Source organism: Hordeum vulgare, chromosome 1H (assembly GCF_904849725.1).
Source record: "Hordeum vulgare subsp. vulgare chromosome 1H, MorexV3_pseudomolecules_assembly, whole genome shotgun sequence".
NCBI lineage: Eukaryota > Viridiplantae > Streptophyta > Magnoliopsida > Poales > Poaceae > Hordeum > Hordeum vulgare.
In genome coordinates, this window is record NC_058518.1 from 222,238,506 (window position 1) to 222,256,183 (window position 17,678).

Here is a 17,678-nt window from a genome sequence, read left to right on the forward strand (position 1 = left end):
CATACATGGAAGAACCGGAGTTTGGAGAAGAGTACGTCTTCGGAGACGCCCCTACGAACTAGGACGCTTCCCAGTCAGAATGCCTATTGGTGTAGGCTGATGGCATGGGCACCCGCTTAGCCCTAAGATTTCTGCTACTAGTTGTATCTGTGTGATTTGGCCTTATAGGCCCTACCATGTGAACTTGACCATTCGGTCAGGTGATGTAATAATTCGGTATTTGGATGTTAGACTCTCAATATTTAGTATCCGTGTGTTCGGTGAGCATTGATCTATGGGATCACTGAGCACGTTCATTCGGCGATGTCGACTCGTAAGTCGGGGTCCCCACAAGACAGCATGGACAACATCATTTTACCTCTCCCACTCTCCATTGCTCCACCCCTGCTTCTACCTTAGCTCCTAGGCACCCATGGGCATCTTCAAAACCTCCAAGACACAACTCGACATGCTTGTGTCAATTTTCTATGCCAATGTCGCTCATACCCGCCCTTTGGAGTGTGTTACAGTGCGCTCCTGCACTCTAGCTGCCTAGATCCCAAGACCCCCAACCACCTCGCCCCCCTCTTGCCTTGACTCGATGTTCGGGACACACCACGCTCCTACCCCCTCATCTCTCTCTCCCTCGCATGTGTGCCATGGCCGCCCGAGCCCGCTAGTCCTCGTTCTCACACGCGCGACGCCCTCACCCTTTCCCGCTCTCTCTATTTTCTTCCCGTGGTCCTAGACCAACCCCAAGAACACCCCAGACTCACCCCTCAAAACTGTTGGGGAACGTTGCATAGGAAACAAAAAAAATTCCTAAGCACACACAATACCTATCCACGGTGATGATCATCTACGAGAGGGGAGAGTGAATATACCTACCCTTGTAGATCGCTAAGCAGAAGCGGTTGATGTAGTGGAACATCTTCGTGATCCAAATCGCAGCCCGTCCCACTGTCTCCCCACAATACGTCCCGCGATCCCATCATGATCCATTCCGATCTAGTGCCGAACGGATGGCACCTCCGCATTCAGGACACGTACAACTCGATGATGATCCCCGCCTTCTTGATCCAGCAAGAGGGGTGGAGAGGTAGATCAGTTATCCAACACGACGGTGTAGTGGTGGTGGTGGTGAACTAATCTTGTAGGGCTTCGCCTAAGCACTGCCGAACTAGACTAGAGGAGAAACAGATCTAGAGAGAGAGAGAGAGGAAGCCGTGACGTATTGTTTTGTCTCAAAAACCCTCAAAACCTCTAGTATATGTAGGAGGACAGGAGAGGAGGCAGCCTTGGCCCCTACTCCAAGGAGAAGGGGTCGGCCGAACCAAGGAAGAGTCCACCTTCCCTTGTGGGAAGGTGGACTACTTTGGGAGGACTCGTCCTTCCCTTCCTTTTAAAGGTCTTTTACCTTTTATCTCCTCTCCTAGCCGCATGGACCTTTGAGAGAGGTTTCGGCTAGCCCACAAGGGGCTGGTCCACCTCCTCTCACAGCCCATAAGGCTCTTGGGTAATCACACCCCTCCCGATGGTCCCCCGGCACCCACGCGACACTCCCGGTACACTTCCGATGAGCCCGGAACTTCTCTTGTGACCAAAACATGACTTCCTATATATCAATCTTTACCTCCGAACTATTCCAGAGCTCCCCCTGATGTCCAGGATCTCATCCTGGACTCCTAACAACCTTCGGTCACCAACACCTATAACTCAAATATACCGAAACGTCATCGAACCTTAAGTGTGCAGACCCTACGGGTTCGAGAAATATGCAGACATGACCTGAGACACTCTCCGGTCAATAACCAATAGCGGAACCTAGATGTCCATATTGGATCCTACATATTCTACGAAGATCTCTATTGGTTGAACCTCTATGACAAGGATTCAGTTAATCCCGTATGTTGTTCCCTTTGTCCATCGGTATGTTACTTGCCCGAGATTCGATCGTCGGTATCACCATACCTAGTTCAATATTGTTACCGGCAAGTCTCTTTACTCATTCTGTAATACAAGATCCCATGACTAACTCCTAAGTCACATTGCTTGCAAGGCTTTTTGTGATGTTGTATTACCGAGTGGCCCCTGAGATACCTCTCCGTCACATAGAGTGACAAATCTCAGTCTTGATCCATGCCAACCCAATAGACACCTTCGGAAATACCTATAGAGAACCTTTATAGTCACCCAGTAAGTTGCGACGTTTTATACAAACAAGGTATTCCTCTGGTGTCTCGGAGTTACATGATCTCATGGTCATAGGAAGGGATGCATTGACATGTAGAAAACAGTAGCAATGAACTGACACGATCATATGCTACAATTATAGTTTGAGTTTTGTTCATCACCTGATTCTCCTAATGATTTGACCCCGTTATCTAGTGACAACACTTGTCTATGGCCAGGAAACATTGACCATCTTTGATCAATGAGCTAGTCAACTAGAGGCTCACTGGGGACAGTGTGTTGTCTATGTATCCACAGATGTATTTTAGTTTCCAATCAATACAATTCTAGCATGGATAGTAAATGATTATCATGAACAAGTAAATATAATAATAACCAATTTATTATTTCCTGTAGGTCATATTTCCAACAGTCTCCCACTTGCACTAGAATCAATAATCTAGTTTACATCACTGTGTGGTTGTAATGAATCTAGCACGCATACAGTTATGGGGTTCGATCATGTCTTGCTTGTGAGAGAGGTTTTAGTCAACAGGTCTGAACCTTTCAGATCCGTGTGTGCTTTACAATTCTCTATGTCATCCTATAGATGCTGCTACCACGCGCCATCTGGAACTATTCCAAATGGCTTCTCAACTATACAAATCAGGTTTACTACTCAGAGTTATCCGGATTAGTGTCAAAGTTTGCATCAATGTAACCCTTTATGAAGAACTCTTTAATCACCTCCATAATCGAGAAAAATTCCTTAGTACACTAGTTACTAAGGATAACTTTGACTACAGTCCAGTAATCCACTCGTGGATCACTTTCGTACCGCTTGACAGATTCATGGCAAGGCACACATCAGGTCCGGTACACATCATAGCATACTATAGAGCCTACGACTAATGCTTAGGGGAGGACCTTCGTCCTTTCTCTTTCTTCTTACGTGGTTGGGATTTGACTCTTACACAAACTCACACCTTACAACACAACTAAGAACTCCTTCTTTGCTGATCTATTTTGAACTCCTTCAAAAACTTGTCAAGGCATGCAGTTCATTGAAAGTTCTATTAAGCGTTTTGATCTAACTCTATAGATCTTGATGCTCAATGTTCAAGTAGCTCTATCTAGGTTTCCCTTTGAAAAACTCCTTTCAAACAACCCTTTATGCTTTCCAGAAATTCTACATTATTTCCGATCAACAACATGTCAATCACATATTCTAATCAGAAATTCTATAGTGCTCCCAATCACTTCTTTGGAAATACAAGTTTCTCATAAACAATCTATAAAACCAAAAACTTTGATCATCTCATCAAAGTGTATATTCCAACTCCGAGATGCTTGCTCTAGTCCATAGAAGGATCGCTGGAGCTTGCATACTTGTTCGTATCCTTAGGATTGACAAAACCTTGTGGTTGTATCACATACAACCTTTCCTCAAGGAAATTGTCGAGGAAACAATGTTTTGACATCCAATCTGGAAGATTTCATAAATAATGCAACTTCTGCTAACATAATTCGAACAGACTTTTAGCATCGCCACGAGTGAGAAAGTCTCATCATAGTCAAGTCTTTGAACTAGTCGGAAACATCTTTACGACAAGTCGAGCTTTCTTAATGGTGACTTTTCACCATCATCGTTTGTCTTCCTTTTAAAGATCCATCTGTACTTAACAGCCTTACGACCATCAAGTAGTTCTTCCGAAGTCCACACTTTGTTTTCATACATGGATCCTCTCTCGGATTTCATGGCCTCCAGCCATTTGTCGGAATTCGGGCCCACCATCGCTTCTCCATAGCTTCTAGGATCATTGTTGTCCAAGAACATGACCTCCAAGAAAGGGTTACGGTACCACTCTGGAGTAGTACGTGACCTTGTCGACCTATAAGGTTTGTAGTAACTTGATCCTGAAGCTTTATGATCACTATTATCAGCTTCCACTTCAATAGGTGTAGGCGCCACAGGAACACCTTCCTGCGCCCTGCTACACACTGGTTGAAGTGATGGTTCAATAACCTCATCAATTTTCCACCATCCTCCCACTCAATTCTTTCTGGAGAAACTTTTTCTCGAGAAAGGACCCATTTCTAGAAACAAACACTTTGCTTCCGGATATGAGATAGGATATATACCCAACTGTTTTGGGTATCCTGTGAAGATGCATTTATCAGCTTTCGGTTCGAGCTTATTAGACTGAAACTTTTTCACATAATCGTCGCAGCCCCAAACTTTTAAGAAATGACCGGTTAGGTTTCTCCAAACCATAGTTCATACAGTGTCATCTCAACGGAATTACATGGTGCCCTATTTGAAGGGAATGCGGTTGTCTCTAATGCCTAACCCAAAACGATAGTGGTATTTCGATAAGAGACATCATAGTATGCACCAATTCCAACAGGGTGCGGCTATGACGTTCGGACACACCATCACACCATGGTATTCCAGGTGGAATGAGTTATGAAACAATTTTCACATTGTCTTAAATATTGAGCAAACTCGCAACTCAGATATATATTTATCTCTACGATCACATTGTAGACATATGGATCTTCAACTTCACGACGATCAGAATGCATGTATCTACTCAAAACTCTTGTCACGACGATCTTCAACTTCACTCTGAAATTGCTTGAACTTTTCAATATCTTAGACTATGTGATTCATCAAGCAAATACACATGTATCTACTCAAATCATCAGTGAAGTAAGAACATAACGATATCCACTGTGTGCCTCAGCACTCATTGGACTACATACATCAGAATGCATTATTTCCAATAAGATACTTTCTTGTTCCATCTCACTTGAAAACGAGGTCTTCAATCATCTTGCCAGTGTGTCATGATTTGCATGTCTCAAGTGATTCAAAATCAAGTGAGTCTAAGCGATCCATCTGCATGGAGTTTCTTCATGCGTTTATACCAATATGCATGGTTCACATGTCTCAAACGATTAAAAAACGAGTGAGTCCAAAGATCCATCAGTATGGAGCTTCTTCATGCGTTTTACACCAATATGACTCAAGAGACAATGCCACAAGTAAGTGGTACTGTCATTACTACTTTATATCTTTTGGCATAAATATTACGAATATGTGTATCACTACGATTGAGATTCAATAAACCATTCATTTTAGGTGCAAGACCATCGAAGGTATTATTCAAATAAACAAAGTAACCATTATTCTCTTTAAATGATTAACCGTATTGCGATAAACACAATCTAATCATGTCTATGCTCAACGCAAACACAAAATGACAATTATTTAGGTTTAACACTAATCCCAATGGTAGAGGGAGCGTGCGATGGTTGATCACATCAACCTTGGAAACACTTCCAACACACATCGTCACCTCGCCTTTAGCTAGTCTCCGTTTATTCTGTAGCTTTTATTTCGAGTTACTAACACTTAGCAACCGAATCGGTATCTAATACCCTGGTGCTACTAGGAGTACTAGTAAAGTACACATCAATATCATGTATATCCAATATATTTTTGTCCACTTTGTCAGCCTTCTCATCTACCAAGTATCTAGGTTAGTTCCTCTTCAGGGACTGTTCCCCTCATTACAAAAGCACTTAGTCTCGGGTTTGGGTTCAACCTTGGGTCTCTTCAATAGAGCAGCAACTGGTTTGCCGTTTCACGAAGTATCCCTTCTTGCCCTTGCCCTTCTTGAAACTAGTGGTTTTACTAACCATCAACAATTGATGCTCCTTTTTGATTTCTATTTTCGCGGTGTCAAACATCACGAATAGCTCAAGGATCATCATATCTATCTGTAATTTGTTATAGTTTATCACGAAGCTATAGTAGCTTGGTGGTAGTGACTTTTGACAACCATCACTATCACATCTGGAAGATCAACTCCCACTCGATTCAAGCGATTGTAGTACTCACACAATCTGAGCACATGCTCAACGATTCAGCTTTTCTCCCTTACTTTGTAGACAAAGAATCTTGTCGGACGTCTCTTACCTCTTGACGTGGGCACGAGCCTGAATTCCCAATTGCAAATCTTGGAACATCTCATATGTTCTGTGACGTTCAAATTGTCTTTGGTGCCTCAATTCTAAGTCATTAAGTATTACAAAGTGAACTATCACATAGTCATCAAAAATGTGTATGTCAAATGTTCGCAACATCCACAGACGACATTCAGGATTCAGCACACCGAGCGTTGCATTAAGGACATAAGCCTTCTGTGCAGCAATGAGGACAATCCTCAGTTTACGGACCCAGTCCGCATAATTGCTACCATCATCTTTCAACTAAGTTTTCTCTAGGAACATATCAAAAACAATAGAGCTACAACATAATTTGCAAAGACCTTTTGACTATGTTCATGATAATCAGTTCAATTAATCATATTACTTAAGAACTCCCACTCAAATTTACATCCCTCTAGTCATTCGAGTGTTGCATGACCTAAATTCACTATCTCAAGTCCGGTCATCACGTGAGTTGAGTATAGTTTCAGTGATGAACATCTCCATGTTGATCATATCAACTATATGATTCATGCTCGACCTTTCGGTCTCTTCTGTTTCGAGGCCATGTCTGTACATGCTAGGCTCGTCAAGTTTAACCCGAGTGTTTCGCGGGTGCAACCGTTTTGCACCCGTTGTATGTGAACGTTGAGTCTATCACACCCGATCATCACGTGGTGTCTCGAAACGATGAACTGTCGCAACGGTGCACAGTCGGGGAGAACACAAATTTATCTTGAAATTTTAGTCAGGGATTACCTTATAATGCTACCATCGTTCTAAGAAAAATAAGGTGCATAAAAGGATTAACATCACATGCAAATCAAAAATTGACATGATATGGCCATGAACTTGTGCTTCTTGATCTCCATCACCAAAGCACCGACATGATCTCCATCGCCACCGGCGCCACACCATGATCTCCATCATCATGATCTACATCATTGTGCTGCCATCGAGGTTGTCACACTATATATGATGCTACTATTAAAGCTACTGCATAGCGATATAGCAAGAGCACCTGCAAGCGCAAAGTAAATTTGAAGACAACCCTATGGCTCGTGCCGGTTGCCGTAGCATGGACGTGCAAGTCGATATTTAACTATTACAACATGATCATCTCATACATCCAATATATCATATCATGTCTTTGGCCATATCACATCACAAGCATACCCAGCAAAAACAAGTTAGACGTCCTCTAATTTGTTGTTGCATGTTTTACGTGGATGCTATGGGTATCTAGTATGATCGCATCTTACTTACGCAAAGCCACGACGGTGATATGCAAATTGCTATTTAACCTTCTGCAAGGACCACCTCGGTCAAATGTGATTCAACTAAAGTTGAAGAAATAAACACCCGCTAGTCATCTTTATGCAACAAGTTGCATGTCAGTCGATGAAACCGGTCTCTCGTAAGCGTACAAGTAAAGTTGGTCCGGGCCGCTTCCATCCAACAATATTGCCGAATCAAGAAAAGATTATGGAGGGTAGCAAATTGAACATCAACGCCCACAATCTCTTTTGTGTTCTACTCGACATATCATATATGCATGAAGCTAGCTCTGATACCACTGTTGGGGAACGTTGCATGGGAAACAAAAAATTCCTACGCACACACAATACCTATCCATGGTGATCATCATCTATGAGAGAGGAGAGTGAATCTACATACCATTGTAGATCGCTAAGAAGAAGCATATATAACGTGGTTGATGTAGTGGAACATCTTCGTGATCCAAATCGCAGCCCGTCCCGTGATCTCATCACAATCTGTCCCGCAATCCCATCACGATCCATCCCGATTTAGTGCCAAACGGACGACACCTCCATGTTTAGCACACGTAAAGCTCGATGATGATCCCCGCCTCTTGATCCAGCAAGAGGAACGGAGAGGTAGATGAGTTCTCCAACACGGCGGTGTGGTGGTGGTGGTGAACTAATCCAGCAGGGCTTCGCCTAAGCACTACTGAACTAGACTAGAGGAGAAACAGATCTAGAGAGAGAGGCAGCCGTGGCTGATTGTTGTGTCTCAAAAACCCTCAAAACCTCTAGTATATATAGGAGGAGAGGAGATGAGGAAGCCTTGGCCCCTACTCCAAGGAGAAGGGGTCGGACGAACCAAGGAAGAGTCCACCTTCCCAACTTTGGGAGGACTCCTCCTTCCCTTCCTTTTAAAGGTCTTTAACCTTTTATCTCCTCTCCTAGCCGCATGGGCCTTTGAGAGAGGCTTCGGTACACCTCCTCTCACAGCCCATAAGGCTCTTGGGTCGCCACACCCCTCCCGGTGGTCCACCGGCACTCTCCCGGTAGTGCTGGTACACTGCCGATGAGCCCGAAACTTTTCCGGTGACCAAACAGGACTTCCTATATATCAATCTTTACCTTCGGACTATTCCGGAGCTCATCGTGACGTCCAGGATCTCATCTGAGACTCCGAACAACCTTCGGTCAGCAACACATATAACTCAACTATACCGAAACATCATCGAACCTGAAGTGTGCAGACCCTGCAGGTTCGAGAACTAAGCAGACATGACCTGGGACAGTCTCCGGTCAATAACCAATAGCGGGACATGGATGTTTATATTGGCTCCTACATATTCTACGAAGATCTCTATCGGTTGAACCTCTATGTCAAGGATCCAGTTAATCCCGTATGTTGTTACCTTTGTCCTTTGGTATGTTACTTGCCCGAGATTCGATCGTCGGTATCTCCGTCCTAGTTCAGTATAGTTACTGGCAAGTCTCTTTACTCGTTCCATAATATAAGATCACATGACTAACTCCTTAGTCACATTGCTTGCAAGGCTTGTTGTGATGTTGTATTACCGACTGGGCCCCGAGATACCTCTCCGTCGCACGGAGTGAAAAATCCCAGTCTTGATCCATGCTAACCCAACAAACACCTTCAGAGATACCTATAGAGCACCTTTATAGTCACCCAGTAACCTTGCGATGTTTGATACATAAACACAAGGTATTCCTCCGGTGTCTAGGAGTTGCATGATCTCATGGTTATAGGAACACATACATTGACATGCAGAAAACAGTAGCAATAAACTGACACGATCATATGCTACGTTTATAGTTTGAGTCTTGTCCATCACATGACCCTCCTAACGATGTGATCCTGTTATCAAGTGACAACACTTGTCTATGGCAAGGAAACCTTGACCATCTTTGATCAACGAGCTAGTCAACTAGAGGCTCACTAGGGACAGTGTGTTGTCTATGTATCCACACATGTATTTGAGTTTCCAATCAATATATTTCTAGCATGGAAAATAAACGGTTATCATGAATAAGAAAATATAATAATAACCAATTTATTATTTCATCTAGGGCATATTTCCAACAAAACCCCCACGCCCTCCAGCATGGGCTACAACCTCGCCGGTGCACGTGCGTGTGGTTCACCCTTGACCCTCCTATTTAAGCCTCCCTGAGGCCATTTCTTCCCTCTTCTAACCCTCTCTCCATATTAATCGAGCAATAGAACCCCCTAGCAAGCTCTCAACGCCTTAGTGCTCGGGATCGACCGAGGCACCGCTGCGTCGGACCTCCGTCGGTCTCCGGGTATGACCTCCCTCTCGCTCTCCTTTCCCTTTCCCTGGAACCGTCGTTCGCCACTAACGCAATTCCCTCTCCTCCCCGCTCGTTTGGCAGATCGAGACGGCCCCAAGCGCCTCCATCGGTGTACCTCGTCCCTGGTGAACAGGAAAACCTCTTCGACCGACTCCACCCTCTCTGGAACACCGACGACATCCTGAACCCATTCCCGCCCATAGCTACCCTCGCCGTGGCCGGTAACGTCACCGGTGAGCCTCCCCACCCTCCTTATCGCGGGGTGAGTGACGATAGGCGGGACCCGCCTATCATACACCCCACCTATCTCCCACCTACCCTCTCTCTTTCTAACGCCAGGCCCCACCCATCAGGTTTAAAACCTAGCACGAACGGGAGGCGCTCGCTCGCGTGGACCGACTTCGATGCCTCGGCCACATTCGACCAGTCGCTTTTGGCCCAATGGCACAGTACCATTTTACTTTATATTTTCAATTTATTTTTAAAAGTTACATAGAATTTAATAATTGCGAAAATCCACTAATTTCAATTTCTTAAATCTTGTAATATTGCAACCTATTTAGTGATGCCACTTGTGCACCACTTTGAATATAATTTTTGTACTGTTTTATTTAAAACCCCCTTTTAACCTTTTTATTTTGTGTTAAAATACTTTTCACCACTATTTACACTCCAAAACCATAAACTAGTAATGCTGGTATTTTTTGTGAAACCCTCGATTTAATCGTACGCTAATCATACACGCAAATGCGTACAATCAAACTCAAGGACTCACGGGAAGATAACACAACACAACTCTAGACATAAATAAAACATACAAGCTTCATATTACAAGCCAGGGGCCTCGAGGGCTAGAATACGGAAGCTCGGCAAGCACATGAGTCAGCGGAAGCAACAATATCTGAGTACAGACATTAAACATGGTGTACCTTAGAGAAGGCTAGCACAAAAGATACAACAAACGAACGAGGCGAGACCTCCTGCCTAGGAGCCTCCTAACTACTCCTGGTCTTCAGCGGCCTCCACGAAGAAGTCACCATCGGGGTGGCAGACGTCGGCAGGAAACTCCATGTCCTCGGCTCCATCATCTGGTCGCAACAACAGATCAAGGGAACAGAGGGGGAGCAAAGCAACGGTGAGTACTCATCCAAAGTACCCGCAAGACTTATATCAGAACTATGCTAAGTATGCAACAGAATCAAAGAAGGAGTATATAAGAGGACTGACTGCAGCAAAGCAAGAATAGAGAGAAGGCCTAGTCCTATCGAAGACTAGCATCTTCAGGGTCTTGCAGCAATAGACGAGAGTAGAAAATGTATACAAATAATAGTCATATTGTTGCAGCAATATTAATATGAGGTCACGCCCAGAGATCCTTCCTTGACTCCCTGCGAGGAAGCAATGCCGGCGCAACTAAATCCAGTTAAGTAACAGTTGTAGTTGTATAAGATCATGGCACAGCTCCAAGTCGTCCTGTAACCGTGGACATGGCTATTCGAATAGATAAGTTCTTACCTGCAGGGGTGCACAACATATTCCTCTGGCCGGACACAGTTTTCTGGGTTATGCCCGGCCTCGGAATATCGACACGTCGCAGCCCCACCTAAGCTCAACAAAGAGGCCAGCCCGCCGGTCTAACTCCTAAGCACAAAGGGGCCGTGGGCCCACTTGCCCTCTGCGCTCTTGCACGATGCAAGGGCGGCCGATGTTATTCCTAGCACCCCTTAATCACAAGCGCGATGCCTCTCGGGACCACTCGGGCGCGCGCCGCTCCATTGCGGACGTCTGAAAAGCTTGGGTTGATACCACGATAGTGAGTACCCATAATTCTTCCCACGGAGACGGTTCGTGCGTAATAAGGCCTTCCGACCAACCGAGATCAAATACCCAAATTCATTATCATTTTAATTAAGTCATCGACATATCCACGCAGTAATCCACCCGCCTAACATCTATTCATCAAAGATCCCAGTAACATGGTCAAGTAACTGTGTGGTTGTAACATCAGGGGGATCCGATGCATCACCCTCGTTGGATCCCGAACGATGTAACCGTCAAGGTGGACTTCGAGGAATCACCCTCGAGGGTCCCACACTTGAGGGGTTGCACGACAAAGACATCATCGGGAATGGTGAAAGAGGAATCACCCTTGATAACCACGACCGACTAGCTGTACTACGGAGATATCATCCTGAGTACTTCGCGAGGTGTCACCCTCGGTAACCGATAGTATCTCTGTAGTGCCGCACAACTAAGGGGGTATAAGTGTTGTGTCGGATCTGGCTCGTCGATCAGGGATCAAGACTTGACAATAAAGCGAGGCAACTGGACTAAGGGGTCAGAGGGGTGACTGATCCACCTATACTAAACAGTTTTAAAGTATAGTACTGAAAGTAGCAGTTCATCAACAATTAGGCTATGCATCAGATATAGGAGCTAACTACAAGAGTAGAAAAATTCTAATGCAAGCACGAGGAAGAAAGACATAGGCGATATAGGAATGATCAAGGGGGGGGGGGTTGCTTGCCTTGTTGCTCTACAGACAGATACAGATCCTCGACGTTGAAGTAGTCGACCACCGGATCAACAACGGTTTCGGGGTCTGTCGAAAAGGAAAATAATGAAGGGGAAACACAAAAAAGAGAGCAAGCAAACACACCACAACTCATGACAAGGTAATACACCGTGCTAGGGGTGACCTAAAGCAGTAATAAACGTTACAGACGAAGCGGGAAAATATCTAACGATATTTCCCGGATCTTTGGCTATTACCGAGTAGATGACCCTAATGCAAAATGTTCAAGTTCATCATGCTAGAGGCATGTGACAGATGAGCGGACAACGTATTCGGATTCGTTGGATTTTTCTAAGCAACTTTCATATATATATTAGTTTCATCCAACTTACGGTTTATTTTCTATTAATTTTTAAAGCTTTAAATTTTTTATTAAAATTGTTTAAAACGAGTTTGACCAAGTCAATTTGACTAGTCAAAAAGGCAGGTGTGGCCAACATGTCATAGACTATAACTAAACAAATAAGTAAAAACTAACCTAATTAAATTAGGTCCACGTGTCATAAGTTACTTGACTAATTTAACACTAATCAATGCTACCTCAATCTAGTACTAATCTAAAGAAAAGATGGCCATTACTGGGCAGAACCCAGCCAGCCACACACAACACGCACTCACGCTAACACACTACACACACGCTAACACACTACACACACGCGTGGCCATGGATAGTCATGGGCTGCAGCTGTAGGCAGCGGCAATAGCTATTAGCAGTGGCAGCATCCAGCGGCAAACAACAAGAAGTGCACCTGCAGCAGCAGTACTAGCAGCAGCCAGTGGCACTGGCAGTGAGCGGGCGCGCGCGGGCGAGGGCAGCAGCCACGCAACAGGCAGCAGGGGAGCGCGATAGCGGACGACGGCGGTGCAGAACAGCAACGGGTGGCGCGAGCGGCGCCAGGCGCGGGAAAGCTCAGCTAGGCACGGGCGAGCGCGTAGGGGTGCGTCCAGTGGCTTGGCCAGCTGCGGGCGCGCACGGCCAAGGCAGCAGGCAGGCGCGAGCAGCAGGAGTAGCAAGCAGCATCAACAGGCAGTGAGCAACAGCAGTGAGTAGCAGCATCAGCAGGACGAGCAGTTGTAGAGCAACGACAGCACTAGGAGCAGCAGCAGCAAGCAAGCGGTAGCAAGGCAGTAGCAGGCACGACGCACGTACGTACGCGTACACTCGGGGACAGCGGCAAACAGCGACGAATCAAGACGGTAAACGAGGGGAATCGGGCGAGGAACTCACCACGGAGCTCGTGGACATGGTTAGGGAGTGCGGGGGCAACCAGACGCGATTAGGTCGACGATACAGTGTGACGGCTGTGGTGGAAAACGTCCTGATGTCGAGCGTACGGTCTGTCCCGGTTTGAGCTGGTCCCTGAAACGGACGAATCCGGTCGCGACGGACATCCTGGACGTGCTCCCGCACCCCGAAGAGGCCGTTGGACGCGTCAACGAGGGCGAGGCAGCGGTGACCATGAATTTTCTGAGCTCGAATTCGGGCTAGAGAGGATGGGAAACCAAAGGGATCGAGGGGGGAATGGACGAGGGCGAGCTTGGGTTTTCGTGCGACACTTTTGTAGTCCAAAGGGAGCGACGTGGAGGGCATCCACGACCATGGTGCTCTGGATGTGCGCCACACCAGGCCATGGCCTGTGCCTCCTCTATACGTAGGTAGGAGAAAGGTCAGGATGGGCTGGGCAAAAAGCACTGTAGCAGCATAGAGCCCATCTATATAGTAACGTTTTAGTATTTTCTTTTTCTTTTGTTTAATTTCTGCTTTAGTATTTCTATTTTGTTTTGGCTTTATTTACAACACCATTTAGCTTTTGTAAAATATGTGACCTAGTCCATTATTCACATTGCAATATTGAGCACGACCACACAAAGTTTGAGGACCATTTGAAAATGTTTAATTTTTCATTAAGAAAAAGGCATTTACATAATAGTTTTGGCCTCTCTTTTCAACAATTTAGGGCGTTTAAATACTTGGCAAAATATTGGTTCCACATTGACAATTACTTAGGGAATATTTTCAACACTATCATGATTTTTATTTTATAGTTTTAAGAAATAATTATTTGACTTTACTTTAAATTTGAATTTAGTTTTGGTTTTTATCAAGTGGTAATTTGGCTTAGTTAGTCTTGATGACATGGCATCATTAGCATGTGATTAATGTAGCCGAACTACATTGATTAGTGTAGCTTAATCCGGGGATGTCACATTTTTAGTTTTCATCCTAGTAATTTACAAGTTGTTTGACATTTGTAGGAGTAGTTAATTTTCCCTATTTTTGTTGTGGACTTATTTTTGCCTATTTTATTGCAACAAATACACTTCATAGTTGACGAAGAGGTTGGACAAAAAGGATTTGAAGACCCCAAGGACTTTGTTGAGCTAGGCAAGCAACCCTTTAACCATGTCTAAGAAACCATATGCATGACGTATGACACTTTATTTCGTTGCATTGAATCATGATGAAATAGTGACCACCTTGATGGGTTACCCCTGTTATTTTCTCGTTGATACTTGCATTGTCATAACTCTATTTTCTACTTAGAGTTGTGTGGGTGGGAAGTAGATAGGATGCTAAGTAGTTGCTATGCAAGTGGGAAGGGAATATGCATGCTATAGGAAAAAGAATGATTTCAAAGACTTTTTGAAAACACCGTCAGGTGCCACTAATGCCCGAGGGAGATGATGTTGAGATGGGTAACCATTTGAGAAAGAAGTGGTTTATCCGAGCAAGTTGTGGGTGTGTCTTTGAAAAATGGATTAGATTTAAGATTTGTCGACCGTTCCCAACCTTACATGTAAAACCACGATACCCCTTATGGGGCGCGGCTTTGTTGATTACTATGGTCGTTACTAGCACAGAGCCTGCATTACTAGTGGCGGGAGTGACGTGGTCACTCTTGGTACGGGGTCATGCCGAAAAGGACGACCATGGGATGTTTTCACAGACACGGGGAACACCGTGACGTGCCCTCGTGGATGATACTAGTGATGTACATCACGAGAGGTCTCTTTGTTAGTATCGTTAGGGCAAAGGCATTGTTTGGGTACTTATCTCTGGTATGAACAATATCACAATTTGTGGCTTGACACGGAAGTTTCCCTAGTCTAGAGGGTAAAGTGTGCAACCTCTGTAGAGTGTACAACTATTTGAATAACCGTGTCCACGATCAAGGATAGTGGGATGGTGGTGCTTAATCTCCATCCATCGATTACAAAACTTGGTGTGTGTGTGTGAAAGATGATACTTAAGATAATTTGTTCATATGGATATCTCCAAACCTCATGATGCATACTTCTACAAGATGACTGGCCATGTCATGGCACTCAAAACTAGCTTTCTGCAACTCTCCTACTTAGTGCTATATCATGCATTGTTATACCTTGTTCCAAAACATAGGTTGCTTGCGAGTTTATTGAAAGAACTCAGTGGCTTACCACTGGTTATTTAATTGGCTAGGCATGGAAGTGCAGTAATATGGTGAAGAGTTCGTTGGTGACGAACATGCGAACTAGGGCACTTCCCTGTTAGAATGTGTGTAGGGTTAAGGAAGATGGCATGGGTTCACACTTTCGTTCAAGATTTCGGTTACTAGTTGTGTTTGGTATTTGGACTTCATGGACCTACCTATGTAAAACTTGGTCGTAATGGTCTTTATTTATGTCACACGGTATGTATGGAAGTAAGACTCTTGTTATCCAACTTCTATGTGTTCAGTGAGCATTGATCGATGGGATCACTTTACACGTGCATTCGATGATCATGACTTATGTGTCGAGGTTCCCACAGTCGGCCGTGGGAGCTGGCTATTTGTCGTTACCAGCCATGGCGGCCAACACGTTAGAATCCTCTATCATGTTGTCATCCAACACTATGAGGACGACGCCATACACATCCCCATGGTTGAGTACCGGTTCCATTTGGTGTATCTGGTGGTGGTGGTGAGCTATCTGTAGAAAAAATAGCTGTTAGCCGGTGGCGGAGAGATATTTTATAGGTTGCTCTCGGGTTTGGGTTTGTACTGTGCACATTAATCCTTTGCACCGGATGACGCTTGAAGTTTCTACCACTATATGGATCTGATTTTGTAGTGCGCGGGCATCACACACTGTTAGAGTAGCACACTCGTGTCTATTGGGGATACAATTGCATAGAGTTGTTTCGTCAGATTCGTTTGCTATTTAGATAATAGCATATTTTGGGGTAAATGGTAACAACGAAACACGAGAGAGGGTTGAAACACAACGATTCCCGCTAGTGACCAAAATATATACTCCCTCCGTTCCTAAACATAAGTCTTTTTAGAGATTCTACTACGGACTACGTACGGAGCAAAATAAGTGAATCCACACTCTGAAGTATGTATATATATATGCATATATATGTATGTAGTTCGTTGTCACATCTCTAAAAGGCTTGTATATAGGAATGGATGAAGTTTATATATGTATGAAGATGGTGTGTTGTCATGTTCAAATTCCGAAGGCACAACTTTGATGTGGCACATGATGCGTATGTGCATGCCTAAAAGTGTCCTACAGTATGTGTCGTAGGAGGGGATCCTATGGACACATGACCTGGCTCAAACCTTGTCAAACATTTAGGCATTCCTCACTTGTCGAAAGACAACCAAGAGAATTTATACCTTAATTTGTTAAAACCATCACATATTCTTGTCGGTCAAGAGGGGTATATAGGCCACACAGTCCCACGAGTTGGCACTTCATCAAATATCGGTTTAGCGGGGATAGAAGAACACCATCTCCCTACATGTAGCTAAACGTATATAGGAAAAGGGTGTGGTCTGTTGTATAAATACAAAATGCACAACACTATGATGTGCATGCACCTAGATGAGAAAACTGGGCATACCCCCTTAAGATAGGTTATATGTTTACTACTTAGGTTATTGATGTATATATGGTACCCCTCCCCCCACAACGCACACCCACGCACACACATGACACGTAGCTAGGGTGGCGTTCGAGCATTGTGAGTCAAATGGCTATATATATAGGGATTGACTATTCGTCACTCTCTTTGAGGAATAGTTATTCTTCACCCCTCTATTTTCACATAAATGCAATGTAATTTTACGTTCTGTAATTTTTTTCTTATTTCATACGTAAAAAGAGACCGTAAGAAAATATATATAATGTAATTTTTCTGGTCTTATGACCTATATTTATGTTTTCTTATGTCAAACTTTACGTAGTGAATCAATATAAATGTAACTATTATACCTGTCTATGATGCTAATATTATCAGAATAGTTATTCTATACACACTTCCAAACTGCACGCTCAACGTTAGTGCACTGCATCCCTATCAAACGAAACAATGCAATGTCACCAGAAAAAACTAA